General features: G+C 40.7%; 1 protein-coding gene across 5 annotated transcripts in view; it reads right to left on the bottom strand.

Annotated features, from left to right (window-relative positions):
* LOC106090602 (furin-like protease 2) overlaps positions 1-13,177 on the bottom strand; it is a 902,413-nt gene that overhangs the window by 411,711 nt on the left and 477,525 nt on the right. The window lies entirely within an intron of this gene.

Below are 13,177 nucleotides of genomic sequence, written 5' to 3'. Positions count from 1 at the left end.
TTGTTTTGTGGGGTGTTCTTCTTTATTCGTTGAATTGGAAAACGATATTCCAAACAACTAAAAATATTTCTACATCAATATTTAAAGTAAGTTTTTCCCCCATCGCTTTTCTTTCGTTCATGGTTGTTGGCGTAGTGTTGCTAACCAACGTTCAGAAACAAGAAGAAAGAAAGGAAACTTTTGTCAGCAACACAAAGCCTTGATGATGTTCCCAAACAAGAAGCCCAAGAAGAAGTAGAAGGATGCAAATGCCAAAGGAACGTAGCATGCTTTCATTTCTATCTTTGAAAACGGTAAGTAAACGTCGAAGACAAAAGAGATGCAGAAACTTAATATTCATTGAATATTAAACTACCAAAAGATTGAAGTTTTATACCGGAGAAGAGCCCAAGAATTGGGTCGTTGCACAGTGGGGGGAGAATGCATGCGAAGTGAAAATGAATACAACAACCCCTTCAGTCAGGCTAAGGAGTGTTATCAAGCGAAAGGAGGAACGTTTATTCCACAAGAATAAGAGGCAGAATAAAGTCCGAATACTGACACATCCTCCAGCTGGAATAATGAACGAAAAAAGGTAACATATATATTGGGTTGCCCAAAAAGTAATTGCGGATTTTTTAAAAGAAAGTAAATGCATTTTTAATAAAACTTAGAATGAACTTTAATCAAATATACTTTTTTTACACTTTTTTTCTAAAGCAAGCTAAAAGTAACAGCTGATAACTGACAGAAGAAAGAATGCAATTACAGAGTCACAAGCTGTGAAAAAATTTGTCAACGCCGACTATATGAAAAACCCGCAATTACTTTTTGGGCTACCCAATAGATGCAAATATGCTCAGGATATGGAAAATAGCATCGGACAGTATGCGCCAGTTGCAGCTTCGAGGATACTACAGAAACGTCTAATCAAAATGAAATGGGTCAACTGCTACGCTTATGCCGGCTGAATATCAACAAAGCAGCAGGAGCCGAAGGGTGGCCAGCGAAACTATTTAACAAGGCGTATGTATTAGCTCTTCTCTGCAAAATCTGACCAAAATATTGACCCTTTGATATCCCAAAATTTTGCACACATTTTGGGATATCAAAGGAAATACCTTACGCCTACTTTCGTATAGATCGGACCAAAATTGTGACTACTATGACCTTAAAACCCCATATCGGATGAAAGTTTTATATGGAAGCTATTTCGAAATCTTATCCTATTTTGTTCAAAATCAATATCGTTCGTACTTTTACGACATCCGCACAACAAATACGACCTGTACCATGATCACAAGAACACATAGACAGACAGACAGACGGGCAAGTGTACATAACTAAATATAATCAGGAAGTGATTCTAAGCCAATCGGTACACTTATGAATGGGTCTACTTCTTCTCCTTCTTAGCGTTGCAAACAAATGCCCTGTAATACAGTGGTGCTGCAAAAATTCAAATTTTCCATTAGGGAACAGTGGTAAACTTCTCGCAAATCACTGAGTGATGTCCGATTCAAGTTTAAGCTCAATGATAAAGGGCCTCCTTTTTATAACCGAGTCTGAACGGGGTGCCGCAGAGCGACATCTCTTTGGAGAGAAGTTTTTACATGGCAAAGTTTGACATTAGGAGGGGATAACCACTGCTGAAAATTTTGTCTGACGTTCCCGCCAGGATTCGAAGCTAGGCGTTCAGCGTGAAAGGAGGACATGCTAACCTCTGCACTACGGTGACCTCTGGTGGTGGCGTAGGGCATGAAAACTAAGAGAGAAATATCGACACTTGCTACCTATTCATCGACTGCAAGTCCCCCTTTCACAGCCATAGAACTTGGGCAAACCTAGGAATCTCATCATTGAAAAGACAGAGATTTGCCTGTTCATTAGGAACAAACAAGGGTCTCCTTTTTATAGCCGAGTCCGAACGGGGTGCCTCAGAGCGACATCTCTTTGGGGAGAAGTTTTTACATGACAAAGTACCTCACAAATGCACCAGCATTAGGAGGGGAAAACCACCGCTGAAAATGTTTGTCTAATTTTCTCGCCAGGCTTCGAGCCAAGGCGTTCAGCATCAAAAACGGACATGCTAACCTCTGCACTACGGTGACCTCCGGTGGTGGAGTAGGGCTTGAAAACCAAGAGAGAAATATCGACACTTGCTATCTCTTCATCGACTACAAGGGCCCTTTTCACAGCCAAAGAACTTGGGTAACGGAGATCTGCCTGTTCATTAGGAACATGCAGACAGCTCGATACGAGAACATACGCTTCTTGAAGAGGCAGCACGGCGACGCCAACTATTACGTCACACAAATGTTGACAGGTCATGGCTACTCCGGGAAATACCTGCATAGAATGGGCAAAAGTTCTCCTGACGGGTCATAGCGGCCAAAAACATTTTTGTGCTTTATGACTTAACCTGATGCGGTTGTAACGTCCTAAAACGCCCAAAAACATTTTTGTGCTTTATGAATTAACCCGATGAGGTTGTAACGTCCTATATTTCTTTGGGCATTATAACCGGCCAAAAATCGATCAGAACGCCCATTGGGCTTTATAACCTTTTTTTTTTTTTTGATTAAAAAAAAACAATTTCTACTATTTTTATGAGAATACACAAGCACCTAATTATGCTGTCATCTTTGTTATTAGGCGTTATGTCCGCTTGTATGTAGAGCAGAACGCCTGAAAAAATTGGGAGTTTTGATATCCTCTAAAGCGGACATAATGCCCAAAAAATCGTTGGGCGTTATATCCGTTGGGCGTCACGATCGGTCACCCGAAAGCTGCTCTAGCAAGTCAATCAATGAGGAGCTAGAAGATGCGGACGATGTAGAACAGATTTTCCATAGCAAGCACTGGGTTGAAAGACGCAGGGGATTGGAAACAACGATTGGCGATGTTTCGCCTGGGAGACGTTTCGCCTGGGAGTCGTTTCGCTTGTGCGACATTAAGCCTGGGGCAAGAGTGCAGAGGATGCTGGAAGACAAGAAGAACTGGGAGGCGGTGGTGATATACGCCGAACAAGTACTGCGCAAGAATAATACTGCGTCGAACAAGTACTGCGCAGGAGAGACCTGGTCGCAACGGCGTATAGTATGAACAAAAAGGTCTAGACGCAGACATAATGAAGCTCATATGGATAATCACCAGATATGAGGTCCATCTCGAAGCGATGCGAAAGCGGTTCCGAAATGGAATTGACCACTGAGGATGACAAAGGGTGGGGTTTTCGCCGGTACCGTTGATAACAAAAAAATAGCAAAAGGCGAAAGACGCACTCGCCATATGCGCAAAGCATTTTCCCATTCTGACCCTCAAAAACACAAAAAAAAAAAAAAAAAAAATAAAAAAACAGCGTGCTAAGTTCGGCCGGACCGAATCTTATATACCCTCCATCATGGATCGCGTTTGTTAATTTCTTTGCCCGGTATATTTTTATAGGCAAACAAAACATAATGAATAAAAATTGCTATGCTATATTTTTCACGAAACCAACACGCAGGGGATGTCCCCTATATAAGAGTTGCAGTGCATTGCGTTGGCAATTAGGAATGTTAAGGGTTGGAGGGGGAAAACAGGGAGTAGTGTTTATTGATATTCGTCTTAAGGAGGTATGTCAGGTTATAAACTTATTCGGGCCATACTTGGCTTGGATGTTAAAGACAATGTAAGATCCCATTGTCCAAAATTTCAACCAAATCGAATAAGAATAGCATCCTAGAGGGATTTTAGAAGTAAAATGCGGAGATTGGTTAGGAGATTGGTTTCAGCCAAGTATCATTTAGTCATAAAGGGTCTAAAGACGTTTTTGAGGGGTGGCATGACCTTCTATACTTCGATCTGATTTTGTATGCCAGATTCGAAATCTACTCCCGAATACCTTTCATTTGAGCACCATATTGAAATGAACGTCCTGTTTGTCTGTTTTGGGGGAGTTTTGGCATTGGGGGCCCGCTGGGTATTTAGACTCAAATTTTAATACCATATTCGTATTCTACTCTCCAATACCTTTCATTTGATATCTATATTGTCCTGATCGGTCCACTTTTAATCTCGGTTGTCTTTTTGGCATAGGGGGTAGGGTCCGTCCCCCTTCCGATACCGAAAAATTATATAGCCTATGTTTCCATCCACACCAACCTACACAATACGCGAAAATTTCGAGAAAATCGATTCTGCCGTTTTTCAGTCTAAACGGAGCAAACAAACCGAGTCCCATATATCCATGGGAGGTATATCAGGTTATGAACCGATTCAGACCATATTTGGCACGTATGTTAAAGGGCACCGATAGACAGTTTAGGTGCCAGGCAATCCCTGCGGATATGAGACTTAAGGTGGTGGGCAAATGGAATAGAGCAGATCTGATAGACATTGTGAAGGGAATGTAAGAGGTTTCGGATCGGATACTAGTGGCGACACTTGAGGTATAGTGCGATGTTACCCCCCGCCAGCGACACAGTCATGGATTGACGGAATTCTGGTGTTGCCATCTGGAAGTTTGTGCTACACGGGTGGATCAAAGTAAGAGGACAAAGTAGGCCTGGAGGTCAACATTATGAAATCAGGGAATTTAATTTGTTTCCGACTGTCTGACCATAATACGGTCCTGCAAGCGAAGGTTTGGGCGAACGTGGAATACTTGAGGTATTATGGCGTTTACATTTAAACCTTAAATTTGATTAACTTTAAACCTTTTTTTGTTAATTCTATTTTCATATTTTTATTTCAAGTTTTTTAACCCCACCCTTTTAACAAACTCCATGATATTTTGTCTTCCACTGTGTGTTTATTTACACTATCGCAGGTGTTTCAATGGTATGTAGCTGTTTGTATGAGGCCATTTCCTCAAGGTTAATAAATCCATTACAAGTTGAAGATAGACTTTGTCGTGTTAACCCTTTCTAGCGGAAGGATAACAGGAAATATACTTTGAATTTATAAAGAAAGGTTAAATGGAATTTGCTTGTATTACCATGAATAGAATCAACAAGTTGCACACATACTCTCAACCTACGAGAAGGCTAATACAAAAAATATCGATTTGAACCTCAAGAGCAAAATATGAAAATGAGGTTCATATATGTAAAGTGAAAGTCGAAAAAAAAAATAAAACAAATTTAACAGGCCTTAAACAAAGAAATAATAGAGCTAGGGGAGGGGGTTTTCTTCTAAAAATTTAAAAACTAGAAAAAAAAAATAAAACTGCTAAACTCTTATACACTAAATAACAAACAACAATAAAAGGTATTTTTCTTAGAAAAAAAAAATATCGTTTAACTTTATGAATTACTAGCCGAACCGGGTCGGCTTCGCTGCGCCTTCTTTAACTCTCTAATATCTTTTAAGGGTGAGGACACTTCGCTCTGAATGCGGATATTCGAATTGTAGTCTATGACGCTGAACGCGTTCGAATCCTGGCGAGAGCATCGGACAAAGCGGTGTTTTTCCCCTCTTAATGTTGGCGACATTTGCGAGGTACAATGCCATGCATGGTCATTAGAAAAATTTTCCCCACAGAGGTGTCGCACTGCAAGACGCCTTTCGGACTTGGCTATAGAAAAAGGCCACTTATCATTGAGTTTAAACTTGAATCGGAAAAAACTTCGAATATACCTGTTTAGAGGAGTTTTGGGGTTGGGGCTGCCCGCTGGGTACTTGGACCCAAATTTGAATACCATATTCGTTTTCTATTCTCCAATGCCTTTCATTTGATACCTATATTGTCCCGATCGCTCCACTTTTGATTTTGGGTTGTGTTTTTGGCATCAGGGGGAGGGTTCGTCCCCCTTTCGATACCGAAAAATTATATAGCCTGTGTTTCTTTCCAGCTAAGGGGGAGGGTCCGCCTCTACCCGATATTTAAAAATTATCTAGCCTATGTTCCCTTCCAGATAAACGTACACAATCTATGAAAATTTTAAGAAAATCGTTTCATCAAAAATCGCATCAAATAGTCATAATGGGTCTAAAGACGTTTTTGAGGGGTGGCGTGATCTCCTATACTTCAATCTGATTTTGTATGCCATATTCGAAATCTACTCCCGAATACCTTTCATTTGAGCACCATATTGAAATGAATGTCCAATATGTCTGTTTAGGGGAGTTTTGGGGTTGGGGCGGCCCGATGGGTACCTAGACTCAAATTTTAATACCATTTTCGTATTCTACTCTCCAATACCTTTCATTTGATACCTATATTGTCCTGATCGGTCCACTTTTGATTTGGGTTGTGTTTTTGGCATAAGGGGGAGGGTCCGTTCCCCTTCCGATACCGAAAAATTATATAGCCTATGTTTCTTTCCAACTAAAGGGGAGGGTCCGCCTCTACCCGATATCTAAAAATTATCCAGACTATGTTTCCTTCCAGATAAACGCACACAATCTATGAAAATTTTAAGAAAATCGTTTCAGCCGAATGCCTTTCATTTGAGCACCATATTGAAATGAATGTCTGTTTGGGGGAGTTTTTGGGTTGGGGCGGCCCAATGGGTACTTGGACCCAAATTGTAATACCATATTCGTATTTTACTCTCCAATACCTTTCATTTGATACCTATATTGTCCCGATCGGTCCACTTTTGATTTTGGGTTGTGTTTTTGGCATATGGGTGAGGTCCGTCCCCCTTCCGATACCGGAAAATTATATAGCCTATGTTTTCTTCCAGACCAACCTACACAATATGCGAAAATTTCGAGAAAATTTCGAGAAAATCGGTTCTGCCGCTTTTCAGTCTATACGGAACAAACAAACCGAGTCCCATATATCCGTGATTGCACAATGTGCCCATTTTGGGCGTTTTTGTGGGGGTGGGGTGACCCTCTAAACTTCGACATGAATTTGTATGCTAGATTCGTTATCTACTCCCTCATACTTTTCATTTGATACCCATATTGTCTTTATTGGTCCACTTTTGATTTTAGGTGGTGTTTTTGGGGTAACGTTTGAGGGTCCGCCCCCTTCCGTTATCAATAAATTATAAAGCCTATTCCTACTTCCTGACCATATCCGTAATCTACTCCCGAATATATTTCATTTGAGTCCCATATTGTCGTGATCGTCATATAAACCTTATTTTAAGGGGTTTTGTGGCTGGGGCGGCCCCCAGGTACTTGGACCCAACTTTTATTATGAAATTCGTACTCTGCTCTTGAATACCTTTCATTTGAATGCCATATTGTCCCGATCGCTCCACTTTTATTTTTGGGTAGTACTTTTGTGGTTAGGGGGAGGGTCCGCCCCCCTCACGATATTAAAAAAATTATATAGCCTATGTTTCCTTCCAGACCAACCTACACAATCTGTGAAAATTTCAGGTAATCGGTTCAGCCGTTTTTGAGTCTAAACGGAGCAAACAAACAAACCGACAAACAAACACATATTGAATTTTATATATAAGATATCAGGTTATTGACCGATTTGGACCGAATTTGACACAGTTGTTGGAAGTCATCACATGCAAAATCTCAGCCAAATCTGACGAAAATTGCGGCTTGTAATTGCTCAAGATGCATAATCAAGAGAACGGTTTATATGGGAGCTGTATCAGACTACAGATCGATTCAGACCGTTATTGACACGGATGTTGAAGGTCATAAGAGAAGCCGTTGTACAAATTTTCAGCCAAGTCGGATATTGCCTGCGCCCTCTAGAGGCACAAGAAATCAAGATTCCAAATCGGTTTAGATGACTGCTATATCATGTAATGGACCGATTTGAACCATATTTGGCACAGTTGTTGGAAGTCATAACGAAACACGTCGTGCCAAATTGGATAATAATTGCCCCCTTTAGAGGCTCAAGAAGTCAAGACCCCAGTTCGGTTTATTTGATAGCTATATCTGGTTATAGACTGATTTCAACCATTCTCAGCATGGTTGTTGGAAATCATAACAAAACACCCCAAGCAAAATTTCCCCCAAACCAGATGAGATTGATTGACTGATAAATGGACATTTTATCCCGATCGAACAACACATCTTATTGAATGGTATTTAGTGGGTGGGTCGGTCCCAGACTCTGTCCCAAATGTGTGTACCTTTCATTCGATAGACTTTTTTTATGATGTTGGGTATTCATGCCCGTTCTGGAGGTTTTTGGGGTTGGGGAGGCCCCGTAGACAACATGTATCAAATCCCTATAACGGGGGTGTACTCAACTTCCAACCACCTATCATTTGATACCCTTATTGTCTCAATCGTTAAATCTACTAAATATGTCCTTCTGGGGGGTTTTGGGGGTGATAATAGCCCTCATACACCAAAAAAAATAAAAATTTTATGTCAGATTTGAATTCTACTTTAAAATACCTTTCATTTGATACCCATATTGCTCAACGCGGTTAAAGTGTTCTGTTGGGTGGTGTTTTTGGGGATGGGGGATGGGTTTGGTGTTTTTGGGGTTGGGGGACCCCCCGACACTTGGGATGACATTTTAATGCTAAGTTCATACTCTACACTTAAATATCTTTCATTTGATACCCATATTGTCCCAATCGGTAGATGTGCCCCTTCGGGTGAGTTTTGGGATGGGGCGTCACCCCCAGGTTTTTTGACCCCAACATTTTATACCAATTTCGTGTTTTCGGGGTACCATAAGGTGGCATGCAAAATTTCGCTTAAATAGGTGCACCTATACCCGTTTTTAAAAATTAGAGTATGGGGGAGGGTCCGCCCCCCTTTCGGATATCGAAAAATGTACCCTATTTTCAACGGGGGCTCAAATTCTACCATCTGTAAAAATTTCAAGATAATCAGTTCAGCCGTTTTTGAGTCTATTCGGAACAAACAAACACAAATTCAATTTCATATATAAGATTTATAAAGACAGACTCTTATGTTTTTTTTTTTTATAGAAAAAAAAATGGAAAAATATTTTTATGACTCTTAGTTTATGGGAAAATATTAAGCATGGTAATAATAAACCCCTACATTTGCAGCAAGCTTCAATTTGAAACTCAATTTAATCTTTTTATCTAACCAAATGCCTAACTTCCCCCAACTCATCTACGTAGAACACCATCAAGTGATTAAAAATATAAAATTTAGAAAAAAAAAACTATTATTATAAATAAATCCTAGTTTCTATAGCTACGCTTTGGTTGCTATCTAGAAAAACATGCTCGTTTCCAAATGTTTTTCGTTTCATTTCTTTCGTCCTTCCTTCTTTTTGCTTCCTTGCAATGTCTTCAACAAGTAATAAACTTAAATGTTTATTAAGTCCTTAAACAAACTTGTCCGGCACACATTCGGCTACTCGTTATTTAAAGAACAAATCCCAGCCCAGCCAGATAACAAATGAAAACACAATATTGTGTCTTCTTTAAATATTTATATAAAAAATTTAGCAAATACCATGTTCGATTAGGAGTCTGCTATGCAACCAACAAACCAACCGCCTGCCATAGCTTCTGCCAAACTTTCTGGGTGGACATGTGGGGGAAAAACATCCTCTATGGACTATGGAAGATTCAACTAAAGTGACTTAAATTTTTGTGTAAATGTTTGAAAGTGTGTTTAGAGAGTATTTTCTATGTGCTAAAGATTATGTAACGGTGCGTGTGTGTCCATGAATGTGCTTCTTCCTTAAGACGACCGATAACCGATAGTTGGAATTGTGTTTATTTTGCATTTAATGACCATTTTTGGTATTTGTCGGAAATATTTAACCCTCCGATGAGTGAGAAGGTCCCTAGGGACCTTTTTGCCTTTTCAAACTGAAATTACTCCTACTTCGGCCACTACAACCCACCCCCAAAGTTACTCGGAAATCAAGCCGATCGGATCATTACTTTAGGAGTTATAGAGGTTTTAGTGAGAATAGAACGCGGACTTGGGAATAGGTTCGTATGGACCTTGTACTGAGTTTCACTAATAAATGCATGTTTTTGGGCATCATTATTATTATTATGCTGAAGAGTCAGATGCCGAAACTGAAGGATACGTCGAGCTAAATGAAGATACTGATGACGACGATGATGAAGAGGAAGAAAATGATGGACAGGAAACGAATGAAAGTTAATATATTGGTAAAGATGGCACCCAATGGAGTAAAAAAGCACCACGAACATCACGCACTCGTTATCATAAGGTGGTCGACTTCAGAAGTAGGAAACCAGGACCAACAGGAAATAAACACGACCCCTATACAATAATGCGTTCAATCATGACAGAGGATATAATACACTGAGTGCTATGTGAAACAAATCATAAAGGCAGGGAGGTTACAGCTGCATGGAATTTGGCGAATCCCACGAAGAAAAAGGAGTGGAAGCCAGTGACAGTGAAAGAGTTTGAAGCCTTTGTAGCTAATCTTTTGTATGATGGACTCACAAGATCAAACCATGAACCAGCTATGGAATGATGGGACGCGACGCGTTGCCCAACTAACAAAGCTGCGTTGTCGTACGATAGCTTCATGTGTAGAAAGCAATTTATTCGATTCGACAATGGAAACAGTCGACTCATCAACAGCAAAACTGCGGCTATTGACGACATTTGGGAAAGGTTGCAACATAACTTGGCAGCAGCTTACACTTCTCATGAAGCACTTACAGTTGATGAGCAGTTGTTCCCTTACAGAGGCCGCACCCGCTTCACACAATATATTCCGTCAAAGCCAGCTAAGTATGGTGGTTATGCGACTAACAGAGTTATTATCCTGTGAAGGGAATGATATATTCTGGAAAACTGCCAGACCAACAATGGTAGATAAACCAAGGGCAGAACGTAGTGCTGGATCTTGTGGAAAAATATTTAGATACTGGCCGTACTACAATATATACGAGGATAATTTCTTTACCACTCTTGACTTGGCGCGTATTTTGCTGAGGAGGAAGACCGCATATGTTGGTACAGTGCGCTACAACAAAACATTCATTCCACAGGAGTTAAAGAAGAACCCGAAGCGCACCATCAATAGTACATTATTTGGGTTCAACGAGGGGGATATATCGTTATGCTCATACGTGCCAAAAAAAATTAATTGGTGAACGTGCTCTCCACAATGCACTAAACCTGCCTCGTTGACGAGCAAACCGAGAAGCGGAAGCCCTATGCCATATTTGATTACAACGCCAACAAATGCGGCGCTGATCCATTCATGGATCAAATGCTAGGCACTTACAGCTGCAAAAGAGCAACACAACGATGGCCGTTGGCCAAGTTTTATAATATGCTGGACGTCGCTGCATACGATTTACAACGAAATGAAGCCTATAAAAAGGAGTGACAGACGGCGGTCGTTCTTGGTACTACTAACGAAACAATTGACCACACCAAATATCGAAGAACGAGCCCTGAACAACCATATAACCTCCTATCCAAGGATACGCAATGCGATGGAAGCATTCGATGTCAGGGTAAGAAAACATCTTCAAATTCAAGAATAGAATACATTGGGTTGCCCAAAAAGTAATTGCGGATTTTTCATATAGTCGGCGTTGACAAATTTTTTCACAGCTTGTGACTCTTTTCATTTCAGGTATTACCAAGACCGTTGGAAGGCTAGGTCAAGTAGACCGTCATATAGGCTTTGCCGTCCTGAGTACGGGCGGCAGCGGAAAACGCGGGCATACTGCTTCGGCTGCGGCAACGCTGTTTGCGGAGAACATAGAACACTTTTACATCGCTGCAACGCTTGCGCACGGGGCAGGGGACAAGAAGTACACGCTCAACAACAATAATTTTTATACCCTCCACCATAAGATGGGGGGTATACTAATTTCGTCATTCTGTTTGTAACTACTCGAAATATTCGTCTGAGACCCCATAAAGTATATATATTCTTGATCGTCGTGACATTTTATGTCGATCTAGCCATGTCCGCCCATCTGTCCGTCCGTCCGTCCGTCCGTCCGTCCGTCCGTCCGTCCGTCTGTCGAAAGCACGCTAACTTCCGAAGGAGTAAAGCTAGCCGCTTGAAATTTTCCACAAATACTTCTTATTAGTGTAGGTCGGTTGGTATTGTAAATGGGCCATATCGGTCCATGTTTTGATATAGCTGCCATATAAACCGATCTTGGGTCTTGACTTCTTGAGTCTCTAGAGTGCGCAATTCTTATCTGATTGGGATGAAATTTTGCATGACGTCTTTTGTTATGATATCCAATAACTGTGCCAAGTATGGTTCAAATCGGTCTATAACCTGATATAGCTACCATATAAACCGATCTTGGGTCTTGACTTCTTGAGCCTCTAGAGTGCGCAATTCTTATCCGATCAAAATGAAATTTTGCACGACGTGTTTTGTTATGATATCCAACAACTGTGCCAAGTATGGTTCAAATCGGTTCATAACCTGATATAGCTGCCATATAAACCGATCTTGGGTCTTGACTTCTTGAGCCTCTAGAGTGCGCAATTCTTATCCGATCAAAATGAAATTTTGCACGACGTGTTTTGTTATTATATCCAACAACAGTGCAAAGTATGGTTCAAATCGGTTCATAACCTGATGTAGCTGCCATATAAACCCATCTTGGGTCTTGACTTCTTGACCCTCTAGAGGGCGCAATTCTTATCCGATTGGGATGAAATTTTGCATGACGTGTTTTGTTATGATATCCAATAACTGTGCCAAGTATGGTTCAAATCGGTCTATAACCTGATATAGCTACCATATAAACCGATCTTGGGTCTTGACTTCTTGAGCCTCTAGAGTGCGCAATTCTTATCCGATCAAAATGAAATTTTGCACGACGTGTTTTGTTATGATATCCAACAACTGTGCCAAGTATGGTTCAAATCGGTTCATAACCTGATATAGCTGCCATATAAACCGATCTTGGGTCTTGACTTCTTGAGACTCTAGAGTGCGCAATTCTTATCCGAGTGAAATGAAATTTTGCACGACGTGTTTTGTTATTATATCCAACAACAGTGCAAAGTATGGTTCAAATCGGTTCATAACCTGATGTAGCTGCCATATAAACCGATCTTGGGTCTTGACTTCTTGACCCTCTAGAGGGCGCAATTCTTATCCGATTGGAATGGAATTTCGCACGACGTGTTTTGTTATGATACCCAATAGCTGTGCCAAGTATGGTTCAAATCGGTCCATAACCTGATATAGCTGCCATATAAACCGATCTTGGGTCTTGACTTCTTGAGCCTCTAAAGGGCACAATTCGTATCCGATTTGAATAAATTTTTGCACGAAGTATTTCGTTATGATATCCAACAACTGTGCCAA

Source organism: Stomoxys calcitrans, chromosome 4, assembly GCF_963082655.1.
Source record: "Stomoxys calcitrans chromosome 4, idStoCalc2.1, whole genome shotgun sequence".
In the NCBI taxonomy this organism is placed as follows: Eukaryota; Metazoa; Arthropoda; class Insecta; order Diptera; family Muscidae; genus Stomoxys; species Stomoxys calcitrans.
Note: the sequence above shows the minus strand (reverse complement) of the source record. Positions and strands in the feature narration are given on the sequence as shown.